Source organism: Eriocheir sinensis, chromosome 4 (assembly GCF_024679095.1).
Source record: "Eriocheir sinensis breed Jianghai 21 chromosome 4, ASM2467909v1, whole genome shotgun sequence".
Classification (NCBI taxonomy): domain Eukaryota; kingdom Metazoa; phylum Arthropoda; class Malacostraca; order Decapoda; family Varunidae; genus Eriocheir; species Eriocheir sinensis.
In genome coordinates, this window is record NC_066512.1 from 2014774 (window position 1) to 2036605 (window position 21832).

Genomic DNA, 21832 nt, shown 5'->3' on the forward strand with positions numbered 1-21832 from the left:
GAGGGACAGCGCGTGCAACTCATCAACAGAGAACACGCATTTAACGGTGATTTACTTTATTTTGAGTTTAGTATACCTCCAGTTGACGCTAGCGATCCACAGAACTTTCTTTCAAATATTAGAGCAGAATTTATTCAAATACTGCATGATGAGATAGAAGGCATGGACCATCCCCCTCCCCAAGTCAGAGCGTATGCTGATATGCGCGTGCAACTCGCGAGATTGGGCGAGGAAGAGGAAATGAGATTGGAGCCGTTTTATATTGTTTTTCCATCAGAGCTTATTACCCAAGGGGAGGTAGAAAATTTTATAAGCAATATGATTCATTACATAGCGGAACGCATGGAGACACATAAATGAGGCGGAAGGGTCAGGTTTCGTGATATTGGAAACTGACATGTTTAAAGTAGTCTTGGGCAGAACAGGTCATCGAGCTGCGGTAGGCGGACGTGTCAATAAACCATTGGGCTTCCGGGGAGCCCGGTCCATTTTTAACCCTTCAGGCGAAGAGGGTTACTGTCTTGTGCAATGTCTCGCAACTCACTCTCTTTTGGAAAAAGACCCAAACATTCAGCACCTTCATCGTAAAACAAAGACACTGAGACAATGCAAGAAAGTGGTGACCGTGCCCGATACTGATTTCCCTTGAGCGTGGGAAGATGTTGCGCTAATTGAGCGGCTGAATAAGTTATCCATTTTTGTTTATGCAGTATCTCCCTTTGATGATGATGAGGAGGAGGAGGAGGAGATGGAGCAACAGCATCAAAGAATGCGCAGAAAGAGTGGAAAGGATTGGAGGGGGAGAACATATTGCCTCGGGAGAATCTCTACCTGTCACTCGCTCACTCATAAATCACTTCCCAGCACCAGCGCGTGAGCTCCTCCTCTCAGGAAAGCAATGTTTTCCTTACGAGTTTGTCACTGATTTTGACAAATTAGCGTGTCAGTCACTTCCAGATATTGAAGATTTTTATAGCACGCTTTTTTTTTTTTTTTTTTTTTTTACGTTATTGCCTATTGCGCCGGTAGGCATCTTCCCGGTGGGGCCTGATGGTCGGCGCAAGGCTTCTTGCAGGTGGGGCCTGATGGTCGGCCCAGCCCGTTCTGGCGCAGGCGAGTGTTTATAGTGGCGCCATCTTGCATTGGCTCATGCTGCCCCCCGGAACTCGTACTTGATTCGCTTGGACGGCTTCCTCTAGAGTCCGGATTGATGGGTGGTCTTCAGGACAGCATGTGGGTAGTTTTAAGCCACTCGGCGGTGACCGAAAAATCCGAGTGGTAGCGTAAGGATTCGAACCCGCGTCGTCCATCACGCGGCGAATGTGGGTCCAGTACGTTATCACTTCGGCCACCGCCTACCCATTAAAAGCTGAAACGTCAGCGAGGAGGAGTACAGCCACGCGCAAGCGGTGTGGGATGCCCTGGGTTGTCAAACCCTAAAAGACTACATGCTCGCGTACCTTTTAGTAGATGTAGCGTTGCTTGCCGACATTCTACAGAAATGGCGAAGCGTGTTGCATGATACATATGGGTTAGATATAACACATTATGTCTCTCTCCCCGGATACGCTTTCAACAGCTTCCTAAAATCAACAGAAGCCAAAATAGGACAACCGAGCGATCCAGACTTGTATCATCTTGTAAGAGCCAATGTAAGAGGTGGTTTTACGTCAGTAGTTCAACCACAGGCAGTTGCAAATAACCTTCACATTAATCCCGATTTCGATCCCGAACGAAACACCCCACGCCACATAGTCTATTTAGACAAGAATAGTCTGTATCCTACCGTTATGATTAGAGCGTTGCCAGAGAGGGATTTTATAAAATTAACACCAGAAGAAAGAGAGGAGTGGATAAGAACTCATGAGATAACAAAAGTGGAGACGGATGGAAGCGTGGGGTACTGGTTTCACTGTGACTTGCGCTCAATTGAGCCCGATGTGGCTAGGTCAACGGACGAGTTTCCTTTACACATCCACCACATGGACATATAGCGAGCAACATCTGTCTGAGCACAGCAAAGCATTTATGGCGAAGACAGGATGTCAACTCCCTAGAGTGACGCGAAAGCTTGTTGGATCGCATTGCGCGCTGAATGGTGTCCTCACCACACTTCCCATGTTGCAGTTATACTTGCAAATGGGAGGTAAAATTGCAGAAATCCGCGACATCTATCAGTTTACCCAATCTACATATCTTAAAGACTTTATAGAGGGTAACATCAAAGCACGACGCGAGGCCAGCAGTAAAATCTTGCAGAAGGCCTATAAGGTCATTTCCAACTCTATATTTGGTCGAACCCTTATGGATCCGGTCAAATATAGCATAACTACAGACATTGTAATCTCCAAGTCAACACTACGGCGCAGGTTACGAGACCCATTATTCAAGAGACTCATACCTCTTAGTAATGATAGAGTCCTTGCTGTTCGAGGAAGGAAGAACATTCGCATCAACCAACCAAATTACATTGGTTATCAGATTTTGGAGCTTTCTAAGGTTGAAATGTATGAGTTATATTACCACACACTTCGAAAAGCCTGTGGTGCGGAGAATGTTTCATATATTTATGGAGACACAGATTCTGCGGCCGTATGCATCTCTAACTTCCAATACATTAGTGAATTTTATTCGCTTCCACTTATACGAAACGCCATGGACTTTAGTAACTTCCCCATCACCCACCCCGCCTATGACACTTCCAAGAAAGGTCAAACGGGTTATGTCAAGTCAGAAGTAGGGGCAAACCATATAAGGGAAATGCTGTGCCTGAAACCCAAGATGTACTCAATCAAATTGCATGACTCCACAACCGGAGAGGGTAAAGAAATAAAAAAAGCTAAGGGTGTACCTCACAATAGTCTGAGCAACTATAATCATGAAAAATACAGACAGGTACTACAAGGGGCGGGGGCGGATAAGGCGCGTCTTTATAGCATACGCAACCTGAAAGGTCATTTATGCGCTACCTCCATTGAGAAGGCAACTTTAAGCGCATTGGACAACAAAAGAGTGCATCTGCTCTCTGATGACAGCATACCGGGCAATCCTTCTCGTGTTTTTACGAGAGCCTATGGTCACCCTGATTTACCTGAGAATCTATGTCAAATGCGGAGGAAATCTCAAACCAGCACTACTGACCGCGTCACTACTGCAGCTACTACTACTACTACTACTACTACTACTAGTACTGCTCATAATGCCGATGGGGATACTTTAAATGAAAGTGAAAGTAGCGATAAGGGTATGAATAGTCCTGGAGCTAGCCAAGGCATGTGTAATCTATGGAGAAAAAGATTCCGAAAGTATGGTGTAGAAGAAATTAATCAATCAAACAAAAGAAAGAGGAGAGAAACCAATGCCCCTCCAACGTGCCAGCCACCATCGTCGTCAGCAGCACCACCACCACCACCATCTCCGCCACTGCATTTATCCTCACCTCCCACCCCGAGAATGGCCTGGAGATTCCCTCCCCCGCCGGGATGGGTTACAGACAAAGGAGCTCACACGAGTGGCTGTAGCGGAGGTGGGGGTGGAGGTGGAGGTGGTGGTGCTCGCGCTAAAAGCAATCGCTGAGCTGTTACTTAAAAGCTAAAGCCTAAACCATAACAATGTCAGTCTTTATCACAAACATGACGAGTGCAGATGAGCATATAATATACCTTTGCAGCCTAGGTTGTCGCTATCTTTATCCCGACAACGTGCCGGGTTCATTTAAAAATGAGATCATACCGTTAAATTTACCCCCTGACCGAAATTATCAGGTTGCCTTACACGGTATTTTTATTCCTAGAGAAGTATACACCCTCCATCGAGAAGACAAAGAAGCCATAGTGGAAGTTTACACAGAAACGCCCAATGACAGCTCAGGAAGACAGTTGCGGTACTCGCCGTCTCCCTCGAGAAATTTAACGAGCAAACAAATAAGCGCGATTGTGGCTGAGCTTAGTACATACTGGAAAGCTATTTTAAATGGAGTGTTTGGGTTTACAAATTACGAGGCTTATTTTGATGGAGAACGCGGAATACTGAGTTGGACCAAAAATTATGAACCACAAGCGCTCTTTAGATGGCTGCGGAAATCTAAATTATTGCAAAATGAGTTTGCTATTTAAACCCAGACTGGCTGCCATCCTTGGATTTATCCCTAATCATTACTATGATATATTCGTCACGGATGAGGAGTCGCATTACTCGCTTCGCCAGGTAAATGCCGATTTTCCACCAGATCCTCACGCCGACGTGGACTATCTCCATCTTTATTGCGACGTAATCCAGCCCACACGATTTGCTAGCCAAACTGTGAGCATTTTAGCTACCCTGCCTTGCGGAGGGAGTAACAATTATTACTCCGTACAAAGACCTCTGAATAAAAAGCTGGCGAAGAACGCCATAGATTCAGTAGCGGTAGTGGTGACGGATCAGTATGGACGAAAAATATACTTTGAAGAAAGTCGTTCAGCCACTATAGTATTACATATTTCGCCCACGTCTCCTCTCTTTTAAAATCAGTGGGTCAGCGAAAGAAATGGTCACTCACTGCGAGACTTTTGCCATGGAAGAGTGTTATGGGGAAGACCTTATCGATATATTTCCCCGCGAGCGAGGTGGGAGGATTTTTGTGGCCGGGGCGTCAGGATCTGGGAAAACATAGCTAGTGACGCGAATTGTAAAGAAATATTGTCATAAATTCTATAGGGTTCTTATTTGTGGTGCAACACATCATCCCATTCAAGACTTGCCAGAGCTGCAAAATAAAGTAATACTTAGTAAGGACATTATAGACCCAGAACAGGAAATTGATCTCTGTCATAAAAATAAAGCTATGTTAGTAGTATATGACGATAACTTTTTACGCGCTGCCAATGATGAAAGCGTTGCCAATGTTTTTATTAAAGGCAGACATCTTGGCCTTAGCTCCATACTCATTTCTCAGAACTTATTTATGCAGGGAGCATATCCTTCAATTGCACACATTTCGTTTTGCTTAAGCAAAGAGATCTTGGTCAAATTGAACTTCTAGGACGTCATATGTATGGTCGTGACAGAGCCAAGACATTTCTCAGCATCTACAAGCGAGCTGTTGCGGGAAAACCTTACGGCTATCTCGTGGCCGACGTAAGTATAACTACCCCCGAGGTCCTATCACTGAGATCAAATATTGCGAACGACGGCTCTAGTGAGGTTGTGTACTCGTGGAGGGAGTGATGCTATCCCCATCCAAGAGACGTCTTTTAAAGACACTTTATGAAGACCCCCAAGTACCCGGAAGCTTAACCGGAGTGAGGCCTTTATTTTTAGCTGCGAGAGCCATCAAACCTGATGTTTCCATGCGGGAGGTTGAGCAGTTTATGGAAGCCTGCAGAACGCATACATTGCATAAACTAAAACCGCGTAAGTTTAAGAGGCGAGCTATTCTCAGTCCCAAACCGCGGGATATCATAGCAGCAGATCTCGCTGACATGAAAGAATTGTCCCGCTTTAATAGAGGTCATAATTACATCTTAGTGTGCATTGATGCATTTTCAAGGTACGCCAAAGCCCTGCCTCTTAAACGTAAAGATGGAAAGTCGATGGTAATGGCAATGAAGACATTGCTAGAGGAAGACGCTGCTTTCAAAGGGGTCTCTAGGCTCTGTGTTGACCGCGGTGGAGAGTTCTATAATCGTCCACTTCAAACCTATTTGCAAAGTAAAAACATAAAAATGTACAGCGTTTACTCCCAAGAGATAAAAAGCAGCCTTGCCGAGCGATTAATCAGAACTCTTAAAGGACGGATATACAGGTATATGACAGCTCACAATAAACTGGAGTATATTTCCATCCTGCAGGAGGTACTCGAGAGCTATAACCACACGCCTCACGCTCGTCTAGGAAAAACATCCGCCGAAGTACATGCCATGAAGGACCCGCAACGAATCATGTTGCAGTTCAAGAAAATGCATTGTAAAAATAGAGAAAAGCGTCAAGGCAAAGCCAGTCGCGTGCTGAACAGCGGAGACTACGTTCGACTCGTGGGTGCTGAGAAGGTTTCAAAATTTAGCCAAGGCTTTCATATCCAAAACACAGAAGAAATATTTAAAATTGCAAGCGTTGATTATTGACAATCTCCATTGGGCTATACCTTGCAAGATTTATCCAATCAACCCATCCAAGGCTTGTTTTACAGAGAGGAACTTGTCAAAGTTCAGCTCCCAGACGTTTTCCCCATCATCATAAAAAAATCAAGAGTTGTGAACGGCCGCAAACAATTTTTTGTATCTTGGTTGGGCTATGATCCGAGCCAAGACGGTTGGATAGACGCTCAAGATATTTCCTAATGACCTCGAATCCGCCAATAAGAAGAAAAAAAAAGCACCTCCCCTCGCCTTTGTTCACAAGGATCTTGTTTTGCTGTTGGCTAAACTCTCCCCTGAGAAGCGAAAAAAAGTAATTGCGGCGTTGAAGAAGAAACATATAGATTGCTTGTCAGAAGTGTTTCTAAATTTCCTAAAAACTAATCTTACGCGAAATACAAAGATTGTGAAATCCCTGAACAAATATGAAAACCACATAAGGAAGCTCGCCAACAAGGGGGTAAGTACGCTAAAAAAAATTAAAAAAAACTATTGCGAACACAGCGGGGAGGTGCTATTCTCTCTGTGTTGTTGCCTCTGGCTGCTAGCGTCATAACGGGCCTTTTAAAAAATTAAGGAATATTGTCATCCCTAAATCAACAGCAGAACAATTTTTACACAAGTCTTCTATGGGGAGCCGTAACATAAAACGAAACAGGAAGACGCGCGAGGAAAAAAAGAAAAAGAAAACGCGGAAACCATTGTCGCGTTCAACAGTCAAAACGTCACCTGCATCAAAACCACCATTAAAGAAATATAAAGAGACGCTCTCGACAAGATGTATTAACCCAAAACAACTACCCTCCATCTGTAGCTAGCATAAATCCTCGCTCGACATCCCCAAAAAATACTATCGATCCGAAGCCGCCCATAGACAATAGGATTGATGTTAGAATGAGAGCTACTCAAAGGGATTATGCCAAAGCTTTCTTATCTCTCATGAAACATACTCCAGGAATTACGTGGGATACGAGTGGAAATCTTTTGAGCCCCATTAGCAATTTTAATGTAATTGATATATTGCAAACCCTAAGTGACGTCAACAGCAAGTTAGGTTTCAAAGCCGACGATATACCATTTATTAAAATGCTTCTTCACAACACGAACTTAGATCCCTCATTTATACGCAACAATAAGGCCAAGAAGCAACTGTTTGGAGAAGGTGGGGGAGGAAGGAGAAGTGCCCAAATTCGGGCAAAGCCACGCCCTACTCCTTTCTCCGCCCCCGCGCGGATGCCGGGCGTGTCGTGGGAGATTTATCGTATATAAAAGGGATTGTTTGGGCGTGGGATATAGACACTTGCCTGGGCTCGTGGGACGGGGAGACACTGTTCGTGAGTAAGAGGGAGAATTAATATATATATTTTTTCTATAAACATGTCAGACTATCCCATCATTCCTGTAAAGGGGCGAATGACCGATCGTCAGTTCCTTGACGGTAGTGTGTGTTTAGTAACCACCATCAACGCCACCAGTTTTAAACTTGGCGGTATAGCCAAGGACCTGGCAGAAGTGTATGGCTATGCTAATCTCTTTGAAAATCGGAAACAACTGTATAATTTGAACAGAGTCATTTGGAGTGACAGACCGAATGTGAGGTCGCTGGTAGTGAAGGAACCACCAGCGGAATCAAATTATCCCGTTGTGGTGGGTTTGGTGTCTCAGTTTAGTCAGAGAGATTCTGTAGAATATAATTGTCTAAATATTTTGTTGAAATCAGCAGAGATATGCATTATGTAAACGGTTTAATGTCGGACACCAAGCAAAGCAGACGCGATAATATTAAATGGTATCTGAATGAGCTCTCTGATTATGTCATGCATAATAAAACCATTTGAAAAGTCATTTTCCCTACTGGCATAGGGCGAAGGGGAAAGATGGATCATGAATGGAACGTAGCCTACTTGAAGGAGCTAAGATCTTTTGCCCACCAACTAGATTTGAATTACGTAAAGGTAATGAATGCTCTTGGGACAGGAAGAGGGGACGGAAGCGTCAACCACTGGGGATGGGGTACAGATGCAAACCACAGTGTAGCTATAAAAAATGACACTTCATATTTTTTTTCCTAGTGATCATGCAGTCATCGTCGCGAACAGTGTTTTTTCCACCTACGGAGGGTGAATTTTCAAGTCTAGTGAGTAGCTTTCCACATCAGGTAGGGGGCGGTTTTGGTAATATTCGAACTGTGCATTTTGCTCACCCTTCGAGATTTCACCAGAGAGGGGGAGGGTTCTTTGCCACACTTGCAAATATTGTAAAGACTGTTGCTCCATTTCTGTTCAGATCCATTGCACCCGGTGCGCTTAAGTTTACTCAAGATGTTATACAGGATGTAAGCAGCGGGCAAAGAAGCGTGAGAGGTGCTTTAAAGAAAAGAGGTATTGAAGCTTTAAGTGGAGTTGGTGTTAGGTTGATGAAAGGAGGAAAAAGAGAAAAAAAGAGTTACCTCGAGAAGCAAGAAGAAGAAAAATAATAAAAAGAAAAGCGGTTGCAAGAAAAGGAACAGCGATGTGTTTGATATAATTTAGTTTTGTGGGGGGGTGGTGGGAACTCATGAAAAGGGGGCGGGAACCTTCTGGCGGCTACGCGCGCGCGCGCGAGCGTGCTTGCCATTAGCGAGAGGACTCTTCTTAAGTTAACACGATGTCCGCTGCCACGGTCAGTGTCTCCATTTCTGATTTCGTGTTCACTGAGGTAATGGATAGTCATGAGCGTGGGAAATGTGAGCAGGTGAGGAAGGGGAAGGACGGATGGCGGAAAAGCTCTAGCATCGAACGCTGCAGTGATCTCGGTGGTGACATGATGGAGCGATCCCCAACCTCCTTCGTGCGCGAGGAGTTAGTATATAGCGCAGTGTTGCCACCTGCGGTACAATTGTACCAAAATGGTAAATTTTGAAGCTAATGGTACTGTGGTCCTACATTCCAAAATAAAGCCATTTTTGGTACAATTTGCATGGAACGGTACAATTTTCCTTATCAACGGTACAATTTGAAGTTTTGCTTGAAGAATATCCTAAAATGATTAAAAAAAAATACTTTACTAAGATAAGCTAGAGTAAAAGAGAAAAACATTATACTTTCTGAAACTCAAGCACAAGTATTAAGTGATTTTGAGCCTTGTATACGAGTGGAGTAATAGCAGTCGCGGTGTCCTGTTGAAACCAAAGTCACTTATACGAAGTCATAAGTGACTTTTGTCGAAACACCGGACGGGAGTGACCGTCACGGCGTCATGGGAGCCTCGGGAGTCGGGGACCGTGGGGACGAGACGGGGAGGGGGAGAGGGTAATAATAATGATTTTCAGCCATTTTTAATGTTAATGGGTTTGTCATATCAACACACATGCCAAGTCTCCAATCTTTGTATATTCACTGATGATAGACAGTATGATGTCCTGATGCTGGACTGCAAGTATTATTCGGAAGTTATAGTGGGGCTGCCCCTGAGCCTTGTAAACTTAAGAGACTGGCCAGGGGGTCACTCACTATGATTTATATGTTGGCTTGCCCTTCAGTAGCACTATACAGTCCACGGCCGTTGGGAGCTGGCTGAGCTGGTGAGCTGGCTTATAAATATTGGTACCCTTTATTGCATTCTGAAGGAGCACCCTCATTTTGCCCAGAGATTTTAACTTTTGGTGTACCCCCTCCTGTCACACTCTCTACATTGTGTTGCTTACAGTATGTAATGTACTATTTTCATAATCCCCCTTACCATCACTGGTGCATGGCTGGCATTGAATATTCCCTATGGCCAATATATATATATATATATATATATATATATATATATCTATATATATATATATATATATATATATCTATATATATATATATATATATATATACAACTTTTTCTAGTTTTTTATGCTTTGTACATTTTGTATTCTTAATTATTTTGGGAAATGGACTGGCGCCTGGCAGGCATCTCCCATCTCCTTTATTGTATTTTTATATAACATTAAACCTAAAACTCATTAATATCAACTAAATTGAAGTAAGCAATGGATGTATTCCCTGGTCGCATCATTTGATTACCAAGGATTTGTCTGTATACTGCCTTATCAACCATCATATTTTCATTAAATAGAAAGTGATACATTTTGTGGTACATTTTTAAAATTTAGCGGTACGAATGGTACTTTTTCAGTGTAACATGCGGTACAATTTTTTTTTTCGAGGTGGCAACACGAGAGCGACAACAGCATGGCCTCCGCCGCTCCCTTAGTTCCGATTTCTGATTATGCGCTCAGTGTAGTTGACGAATTCCCTAGAATCAACAGACAGCGTCAGGTTGAAAGTTCTATTGCGTCTAAAACTCTTGCTGACATTTTACCTGTAAATTTGTCCAGCCACACCAGGTTAAAAGATAAGTACCTAGAGTTCCGCGTGCCGGGGGTGAAGGGAGTATTTATCGACCTCGCTAAATTAATTCTTGAGTTGAAATTAAGCATCACTCAAGTCGATGGACAAACAAAAGTCGAGGAGGCTGTCAATGTTGAATTCACCAATGGCATTGCTAATACCATATTCAAATCAATTCAGGTGTACGTAGGTGATCAAACGGTTCGTAACCCTTATTTTAATTACTGGTCATTCCTAAAGATGCTCACCAGCTTCTCCACTTTAAAACTCAAATCATTCGGAGAAATAGGAAACCTCCTCAAAGATAACAGGTCGAGAGGGCTTGGTGTAATTGAAACTTATGACGCGGCATACTTCACTAGCCTTGGAAACAAACAAAAGAGACATTTAAAAGATATCAAAGATCATGGTCTTCATCTTACCTTTCCATTAATGTCGGACGTTACTTCTTGTGATCAGTATTTATGTGACGACATTCCATTGAGAATAAGGCTTGAGTTAGCTAACGAAGCTTGGTATCTGAACACTGACGGCGATGGGAGTGCAGTTCGTGCCCATATTGATTTTGCCAAACTTTGGGTCACCAGACTCCAACCCTACCCGTCAGCACTGCTTGCATTAAATAAAGAATTGGATTCAGGAAAATACTCAAGGACTTTCAAGATGTTATATAAATCTCTGGTTCTCGGCAAGCAGCAGACAAGTATTGTCTGTGACCAACCTTGGGGAAATGTCATTCCGGAGCGTTTATATATCGTCATGACTGACATGGGGGCGTTTTCGGGTGCATATAATAAAAACGGGTTGTATTTCAAGAGTGCTGAGTTGTCTGAACTAACAGTATCCGTCAATGGTGTGAATATGTATAAAAACACGGCTTCTTTTCCCCACGAGTGTTCGCGAGTCTATTATGATATTTTAGATACTTTAGGAGTAGAAAATGACACATTACTAGACTACGATAGCTTTAAGAAGGGAAGGACAGTGTTTGTTTTTAGTTTGCTTGCAGAAGACATACGAGGCGCAGTGCCTCTTGAACACAGCGGAAACTTACGCATAAGTTTTCAGCTTAAAAGCGGTTTAAATGAAAACTTAGTAATTCTATTGTTTGGTGATACAAAGGGAGTAATGTCAATAAACTCGGAGAGGCACGTAACATGTGACAGTAGAGTATAACAATAATAATGAATAATCAACAAATTATGAAAGCTCTACAAGGAAGACTTTATCATGATAATATATATTTCTTAGGCTGTCTTCCGGCTGACGATGTGGCGAAATTAAATCTAAGGAGTGAGTCAGACAAACCTATTGTCTTTATTGCTAATGTGTTAAATAAATCTCAGAATAACATGGGCCACTGGGTGGTGTATTATGTCATTAAACAATGTATATATTTTTTTGACAGTTATGGTTTGAGTCCGCGACTCTATTCAAAGTATTTTCGAATTTTTTGAATAAGCATAAAGATAATCTTATTTTTAAACTTGCCTTAAGATTACAGTCGGACAAAACTCTGGTGTGTGGAGCGTATTGCATTCAATTTGTATACTTATGTAATAAGTTGGGTTTAGAGAAGACTGGTCAGTTCTTGAAAGATAATTATGATTTAGGAAATTTTTTGAAGAATGATAGAAAAGTGTTAACATATGCTTATAGACTAGAGTATACAAAATGCCTGTATGTGAAAAAAACATTCTGCCAGCCTAGTCGGGGACTGTCTTACAAGCATTGTATTTCTAAGATATGTGACTAACTTATTAAATGTTTTATATAAGTGTGTAAAAAAAATGTTCCGGGAAGCAAGTCGCATATTTTCGTTTAAGCTCTGTACATGTAAATATATGTAGCTATTAAGAACAAGATTCAGGAAGGTGCAACAAGTGTGTGGCTAACTTATCAATATCCTGTGAACCAAGTTGCTTTTTTTTTTTTTTTCGTTTTAAGGTCTGTACATGTAAATATATCTAGTTATTAAGAACAAGATTCGTTTGTTCGTGTGAACAAAATGGTGTTTTCGCGCGAGTCTACCGGGTGGGCGGCGGTTTCGTTCGCGCTTCGTATTGTTCGTGAGAAGAAAGGGTGTTTTTCTTCGCTCTTTTAGTCTGGGTCAGGAGGGGTTCGGGGCACGTGCGCGCGCGTGCCCTATGACCTAGGGTAGGGTCGGGTAATCTGGATGGGTGGTAAACAAGGTCAATCAGTCAGTCGGTCCCATATCGCCACGAGACTAACATCATGGAGGAAGCCTTTACTGTCGAGATCTCTCAACAACAAAAACAACAACCGTTCCACGCTGCCGCAACTCTTCCTGCTGACGACATTGATGAACGGCTAATGGAGGAAGTCGCGTTGCAAGCCGAGTCCATGTACAACACACCACATCCCCCAAACAGAGGTAAGGTTTCTTTGCCTTCTGTTTATTTTTATTTTTTCTGCGTGCGCGAGTGTGTGTGTGTGTGTGTGTGTGTGTGTGTGTGTGTGTGTGTGTGTATTTCTTATTCTTTGTCTTAAAAAAAAAAAACATTTCTTGCCATTTCAGCGGATGTTGGTGGAGATGGAGGTGGTGAGACAGAGAATGTTCTAGAAGCTTCCGTGTCTGGTGAGACAGAGGACGTTCTTGACGCTTCCGCCTCTACCGGTGAGCGCAGTGAGCGCGTCGCAGGCGAGACGTCGGGCAAACAACAACAACAATAACAACAACAACAACTACAACGGCAGCGCGGTGGGAGGTGTGGCCGCGTGGGAGCGCTTACGGGAGAAGGGATTATTCAGCCTTCTCTCAGAAGTGACACCGCCATTACCGGTGCCTCATCTGAAGAACGACTCGCCGTCCGGCTAGGTATCTCGTAAGTATTTTTTTTCTTACAAGAGAGAGAGAGAGAGAGAGAGAGAGAGAGAGAGTCGATTTTTTGTTGTTGTCTAATATTGTTCCTCTATCTTTTCATAAGCCTACGGCAACAATAACAAAATCGCCGCAGTGATGGTGTATTTTTTTTTTTTTTTTTACAACAAAGGAGGCAGCTCAAGGGCAACGAAAAAAGAAAACAATAATAAAAAAAAAAGCCCGCTACTCGCTGCTCCTAAAGTAAAACAAAAGAGGTGGCCGAAAGGAAGATCAAATACAGGAGGAGAGGTGTCCTGATACCCTCCTCTTGAAAGAGTTCAAGTCGTAGGCAGGAGGAAATACAGATGAAGGAAGATTGTTCCAGAGTTTACCAGCGTGAGGGATGAAAGAGTGTAGATGCTGGTTAACTCTTGCATAAGGGGTTTGGACAGTATAGGGATGAGCATGAGTAGAAAGTCGAGTGCAGCGGGGCCGCGGGAGGGGGGAGGCATGCAGTTAGCAAGTTCAGAAGAGCAGTCAGCGTGGAAATATCGATAGAAGATAGAAAGAGAGGCAACATTGCGGCGGAATTTAAGAGGTAGAAGACTATCAGTATGAGGAGGAGAGCTGATGAGACGAAGAGCCTTAGCCTCCACTCTGTCCAGAAGAGCTGTGTGAGTGGAGCCCCCCCACACATGAGATGCATACTCCATACGAGGGCGGACAAGACCCCTGTATATGGACAGCAACTGTGCAGGGGAGAAGAACTGGCGGAGACGGTACAGAACGCCCAGCCTCGAGGAAGCTGATTTAGTAAGAGATATGAAGTTTCCAGTTGAGATTTTGAGTTAAGGATAGACCGAGGATGTTTAGTGTTGAGGAAGGTGATAGCTGGGTGTTGTCAAAGAATAGGGGATAGTTGTTTGGAAGATTGTGTCGAGTGGATAGGTGGAGAAACTGTTTTTGAGGCGTTGAAGGACACCAGGTTCTTCTTGCCCCAATCGGAAATAATAGCAAGGTCTGAGGCTAAGCGTTCTGCAGCCTCCAGCCTTGAGTCGTTAAGTTCCTGAAGGGTGGGTCTTCTATTAAAAGAAGTTGAGTAATGCAGAGTGGAATCATCGGCGTAGGAATGGATAGGACAGTTAGTTTTGGAAAGAAGATCATCAATGAACAACAGAAAAAGAGTGGGAGATAGGACAGAACCCTGTGGGACACCACTGTTAATGGATTTAGGGAAAGAACAGTGACCGTCTACCACGGCAGAAATAGAACGGTCAGAAAGGAAACTGGAGATAAAGGTACAGAGAGAAGGATAGAAACCGTAGGAGGGTAGTTTAGAAAGCAAAGATTTGTGCCAGACCCTATCAAAAGCTTTTGATATGTCCAGCGCAATAGCAAAAGTTTCACCGAAACGGCTAAGAGAGGATGACCAAGAGTCAGTTAAGAAGGCTAGGAGATCACCAGTAGAACGCCCCTTGCGGAACCCATACTGGCGATCAGATAGAAGGTCAGAAGTGGAAAGGTGCTTTTGAATCTTCCGGTTAAGGATTGATTCAAAAGCTTTAGATAGACAAGAAAGTAAAGCTATAGGACGGTAGTTTGAGGGATTGGAGCGGTCACCCTTCTTAGGCACAGGCTGTATAAAGGCATACTTCCAGCAAGAAGGAAAGGTAGATGTTGACAGGCAGAGGCGAAAGAGTTTGAATACCCGAGGGGCGTTGAACCGCAGAAGCCGCGACAGCTGCAGCAACAGCAGCAACAGCAGCTGCGGCAGCAGCAGCAGCAGGGTCAACGGCAAGAACAACTAGAACAAGAGATAGAGCAGCTACTGCTGCGACAGAGGAACTTGCTGGAGAAAAAAGTGCGACAGCTGGCGGGGGTTGAGCAGGTGTCACAACAACAACAACTTGGTCGGGGCGATCAGCAGGAGATGTGCCAGCCACAGCAGCAACATCGCCAGCGGGGGCAAAGAATGGTAAAGAATAATTTGCCGAAGCAGCAAGAAGTCCGGGACCCAAGACTGTCTCAGAAGAATCTTCACAAAGTTGAGAAGAAGAGACTTCAGCTGGCTAAACGTAAGACGGGTATCTTCTCCTCGGTGGCGCGTGGGCGGGGGAAACCAATGAAAAAAAAATTCTCTGTGACCAAAAAACTCATCTTCGAAGACCCATCAGCAGCAGAAGTGGTTGAAAAAGACCTCACGCCGCAGCCCGGGCCGTCCGGCGTGGGCGTGGCCGAAACCTTTGGAAGCTCCTCAGGCACATCACTTCCTTCAGCATTCGATTCTTTGAATTTGCCTAATGACGCAAATGTAGCTCAAATGATGACTTTCTTTGATGAAAGTCCTACATTTAATGCTTAACATGTATTTTTTTTTATATGTGCTCGTGTTGTGTATTTTTTTTTTTTTAATGTACTTATGGTGTAATTTCTTTTTATTCGTGTTGTCTTTTTTTTTTTTTTTGGGGAGGGAGGGAGGGAAAAGGATGTATTTAGTCTGGATTAAGAAAAAATAAATCAGTTAAGGTAGAAATAAAATAGACTAGATTAAGGTAATGTTATAACTTGGTCATTTTTTTCATTTATAATGTACTTGGTTTGTCTTTTTTTTATTTTGGGGGAGGGAGGGAGGGAGGGAAAGGATGTATTTAGTCTGGATTAAGAAAAAAATAGATCAGTTAAGGTAGAAATAAAATAGACTAGATTAAGGTAATGTTATAACTTGGTCAAATAAAAGAGTAGATTAAGGTAATATTATAACTTAACATGTCAGTTTTTTCTACTATATTTCAATAAAAAATGTATAAAATCCCATATTTTTTTTACTTTCAATTATGCCTTATATAAAGACAGTGGTGGTAATATGAAGCTCAACAGTAACACGCCAATAAAAAAAAGGTGATGCTAGCGCCGTGCGGATTCGAACCGATGTCAAGGAACAAAGTAAATCCATTTTTAATGGGGATTAGACTTTCTCTTTTGAAAATCAGTATATGCATTTACAATACAACATATTTACTTAGATTATGTCAGAGTGCTAATTATTGACTAGGTGGATTTTTTTCAGAGAGCAGATAGGATAATATAGTTCACTAGTTAAGACACTTATTCTGCCCATACAGTAAGAAAGTTATTTTGATGAAAGTAGAATCCCTATTTGATACCTGAACTCCATAGAAGCTCAGTGATTAGAAAAAAAATTAGGTAAGATTGCAGTTTGAATTGTTTATTTCATCAAAATAACTTTCTTAATGTGTGGACAGAACAGTTAAGTGCCTTAATTAGAGAATTGTGGTATTGTGTCTGTTCTCTGCAAAGAAAAAAATCACCTTGTCAATAATTAGCACTCTGACATGATCTAAGAAGTGTACGTGTTATATTGTATTTGCATATACTTATTTTCAAAAGAGAAAGGAGAAGCATGAATAAAATATTAGTTCACCACATCTTGTTCTATCTCTGGTCATTTGCTGGTTAAGATTAACTAAGATTTTAAAGCTCAGCTAATCTGCAAGTGAACTACCATTGATTTTCACTGTTGATTATATGCATAAAAAAAAGAGGTAAAGAATACGGTTATGTGACTGAAACATTAGCTAAAGGAAAATAAGTTATGACACAGGTTACAGGTACTGGAAGGAGCTGTTGCACGAACCGTTGTATAAAGCTATACGTAGCAGGAAGGTCGTGGCAATATGCACGCTAAAGGTAGCAATAACGTAGCAAAAACGTAATTGGTACGTAGTAAATGGGTTGTTAAAAGGTGATGAGGACGTGGTAAAAGGTAGTAGAAACGTCATAAAAACGTGTTAATGGTACGTTGTCATAAGGTTGCAGAAAGGTCGTGAGTTACGTAGTGAAATACGTTTTAAGGACGTACCTGGGAGTCCACACATTTTCGTAATAACTACGTATCTTCGCTACGTAAGTTACAAAACCGCTACTTTTATACAACGTAATATATACGTAATTGCGTTTGCTGGGACGGCACTAAAACGAATATTAACCTAAACAGTATCATATTTTGTCCAGAAATAAGCAGTCAGCATCTCGAAATTAGTAGTATACACTTTCATAAATATTCCCCTATTTTTTTCCTCCTGAATGCGTATTATGAGGACAGAATGTTTCGGTTACCCCAAACCTTTCTCTCATTACGTGCCGGAGAAAATGGAAGCCTCTTGTTTCAGCCACAACTCTCCTACTCCCGTGTAAATGAAGATTCCTCCTGCGTATTTTTTTTTTTGTAACATGGCCATGGAAAGGAAACATGTGCAATTAAGACCTTCGCAGATTGCTGAAGGACTGCTGAAAAAAAAAATTAAGAGAGCCGTCAAGAAATCCCTAGTGGTGTCTCGCCATCACAGTGACTATCGATCAATTAAGTCTGTCCGCAGCAGCTAATTTAACGCGTATGACAGATATAGGACGATAATGTTTCATTCCGTACTGAAACATGTAAATATTGAAAGAGCTATTGACCTGTGTTAAGGGTATAATGCAAGCTTGTTGGGCAAGAAAGAGAGCATGCTATTGCTGAAAAACAACCTTTTCCATGCCATCGAGGCGTCTCCGGAAAAAAATATCCAGTTTTTACAAACGGAACGCTTTTGGGATGTCATAAATGAATTAATTTTTATCATTTACAATTTGTTTAAAAGTTTTTATATACCTGGTACATACCTGGTGTGTGAATAATTAATTATATTAACATGCTGAACCAGAAAAAAAATGAGCTGATCATTTGGCCATCGCCTCAAAAGGTAATCTTACAAGCTTAAAAAAGAGGATTTACATATTATTTTACAGTCAATTGGTCAACTTAGATTTCTTTTTCATTTATTTCAGTCAATGAACTGTTTCCTGCACTGTGATAGGCATTTGATCCCGGTCTGGCTCACTGTGCAGATAGCAGAAACCCACTTATCTTTTATATCACAATAATATATACGTGTAATGCAGCCTTACCTTAAGCACATCTCTCTCACTCTATAAGGTGTTCTATGCGTCCTAGATGTAATGCTACGGAAGAGGAAGACAGGGCATAGCAGGCACTGATGACACGCCAAAAGTTTATGATATTGCGTTTGCGCAGCACTCTACAAAGGTGAGGGGACTATCTATAGACTACAATCTAATCTTACTCACTGATAAAGGAATTAAGTTGACTCATCCTCAGGATGCACTGTGCATCCCAGAGTGCCACACTAGACAAGACAGTCAGCCTGTTCGATAAACTGAATGCCAGAATGGGCAAGGACAGTGGTGGGCAGGGTTCCGCTAGTCTGCTTATTACTAAGTAGCAAAGCTAACTTTTTTCAATAGTGGATTAGCGTTTCCGTTAACTATTAAATGTGTGAAATATTTAATGCTAAATTTCGTTTCGCAAATTTTAAGCCTTTTCAGTCGACGTTGTTCATTTACGTAATCTACTCATTGACCTATGTCAAAGAAAATCCTAAATTTGGAGGTCCCCTCAGAATTCTAGGCAAGGAGCACGGAAACAAGATTAAAGTCCTCAACTTAATGGACTTCACAGAACATATTTTCCAACACGATAACCTCAAAAAAGTCTCGGCCTCGACTACGACGATCCTTTCCTCCCTCAAGGCGAGAACATACGATTATCTGAAAAGTGTTAATTGAACCCTTAGAAAGCTGATATCATTCTAAATATGTGGAGACTTATTGAACATAATAATAGCACTTATCAATGACAATACTGAATATATAGCTTTGACGATTCATGCAATATATTGATTTTTATTTAAAAAAATCTTTGAATAACTCCGGTGATTTTTGGATTAGTTCTTTGAAAATATTACACCTTATAGATACAAGTAACATAAACAATTTGTACCTTTGAAATTAATTTCTGAAAAACTCTTTACGACATATTTTTTTCAGATTTTTTTTTTTTTTTTTTTTTTTTTTTAAGTATGGCGAAAATGCTCTAGCTAAGTCTTCACACTCATCATAGAAGCATCTCATTGGTACAGTTTCTTGTATAAATACCCTGTAATACATATAACGCTTTTTAAAAATTCGTTAAAAGCTTTATAAACAAAAACGTTATTCAAGAAAGTATAACGTAAATCCCCCAAAAAACACATTTTGAGAAAATCGAATTTAAAGTTTTGCTACAATCTGACCATATTTTAGACGAGTATATCAATATTCCAAATACATCTTCTAATGGTGCATTTCATGCAGATTTTAATGCTGTTTGAATTTTAAAGATCGGATACTAATTAAAGGAAATATTAACGCTAGATCTCTGCTCACTAGAGAGTGAATTTCCCCCCACAGAATTTGAAAAGCCTTCAACCTTCATAGAGTTCATCTCCTCTTTCACAATATCTGTGCCACACTCCACACGTCACTCGTAATTCTCTGTCAAGCACATTGTTCTTCAGATTCAGAATGCAGTAATTCTTTCACTCAACTAACACATTGCAGTTATCAATTTCATGAGGAGCTTCCAAGTCACTTTCAAGCAGTGTTTTCCTCACTTCTGCATGGGAGGAATGTGGTAAAGTGGGTGGAGGAGAGGGAGGATGAGCTGGGAAGGAGGAGGAGGAAGGAAACGCTAGAACATTACTCGAAAGTTCAACATGTGTCGTGTTTTCCTCCTCAATGTCACTACTCGATCCTACGTCTTCTATGAACTCTTCCTTCCATAAACTCAGTAACCCACCTAGACTTAGCTAAAAACTTGGCTTTCCTAGGCGGCATTTTGATGGTAAAGCACTGCTTAGAGATGCATGAGAGATGAGTGGCCTCGTCCCTCGAGGCCGCTCCCTGTATTCAAACAAATTTCGTACCAGAGAAAAAATCAAGTCATTTGATAAATATAACAAAAATAATACGATTATATGGAAATAATATGAACCTCATGTGGCAACATTCATAAGGTAGCATTTAAAAGACCCGGGCAATCAGTTGTTTAAATGCCCGCTATGGCCGTAATATCGTGCGCCTGGCTGCTCCGAGGATGCATCTCTCTGGTGGTACCAAAAACAATTTTCATATATTTTCTTCATCTTTATGCTCAGTAAATCGTATGTACTTGCCTCAACTTTCACCCTCACACCCTTCCTCAGCACCCTTGACACCATTCCCCAACCCTTCTCCTGATCATCCCTACTATCTTCGCAGCCGATACCAGACATAAGGCATCACATTCACTCACACTCTCATTGCCATTATATGCCTGAAGAGATTTCCATATACGTCAATTTATAGGGTCTCATATTTCCTGATGCCAGTTTTCTCGCCCTGAGCGGCGAAATGTTCCGTCCGCCTGCCAGTATGTATTGTAACTAGGGTTTCCTTGCCGGGATCTCGGGATCCCGGCTGAAAAGGGGAAAATAATTTTCCCGGGGATTTTACTGAAATCCCGGGATTTTTTATATTTCTTATTACCTCTGATTGACACTAAGTAACACATATAAAACCGCGCGTGCGCGCGTGAGAGAGAGAGAGAGAGAGAGAGAGAGAAGGTGGGGTGACGAGAGCGACTCTGACCGAGGTGACCTGTACCGTTCCTGTAAACTTCATTCTCATCAAGTTAGTTATTTTTTTATATTCAGGAGAGAAAACAGCTCAAGGGCAGCAATAAAAAGTTTAGAAAAAAGACCGCCAATCGATGCTCCAAAAAGAAGCTAGAAGTAAAGTGGCCAAAAGAAAGGTCAATTCCGCGGATGGAAAAGTGTCTTGATACTCTCCTCTTGAGAGAGGTTGAGTCAAAGGCAGGAGGAGACACATACGAAGGAAAGCTGTTCCAGAGTTTCCCAGTGAAAGGGGTGAAAGAATGAAGATGCTGCTTAACTCTTGCAAAGGGGTTTGAACAGTATAGTGGTAAGCTAGAGTTGATAGTCGAGTGTTTCGGGGCGGCAGGAGTGGGGAGGCATGCAGTTAGCAAGTTCAGAAGAGCAGTCGGCATGGAAATATCGATAGACGGTAGAAAGAGATGCAACATTACGGAGGAATTTAAGAGGTAGAAAACTGCTAGTAAGAGGAGGAGAGTTGATGAGACGAAGAGCCTCTGACTCCACACTGTTTAGTAAGGCTGTGTGTGTGGAGACTCCCTACACATGTGATGCATACTACATACGAGGACGGACAAGGCCCCTGTATATGGACAGCATCTGTGGCGGGGAGAAGAACTGGCGGAGACGTTACAGAACGCCCAACCTCGAGAAAGCTGATTTAGAGAGAGAAGATATATGAAGTTTCCAGTTAGGATTTTGAGGTAAGGATAGACCGAGGATGTTTAGATTGAAAGAAGGTCACCACTGAGGGATAGGCGTTTGGAAGATTGTGTCGAGTTGATAGGTGGAGATATTGAGTTTTTGAGACATTAAATGACGCAAGGTTCCTTTTGCCTCAATCGGGTCAAGCGTTCTGCAGCCTCCAGCCTGGAATCATGTAATTCCTGTGGGGAGGGTTTTCTGTTAAATGATGTTGAGTAATGCAGAGTAGAGTCATCAGCATAGGAGTGGATAGGAAAACTCGCTATT

At 42.1% G+C, this 21832-nt stretch overlaps 1 protein-coding gene across 1 annotated transcript in view; it reads right to left on the reverse strand.

Moving 5' to 3' along the window:
- LOC127007948 (ankyrin-2-like) overlaps positions 1-18415 on the reverse strand; it is a 119874-nt gene extending 101459 nt beyond the window's left edge. Inside the window, exon 1 of the mRNA XM_050879499.1 lies at positions 18279-18415. The gene's annotated coding sequence lies outside the window, so the exon portion shown is untranslated. The remainder of the gene's footprint in view (positions 1-18278) is intronic.
- Positions 18416-21832: the final 3417 nt, after the last annotated feature.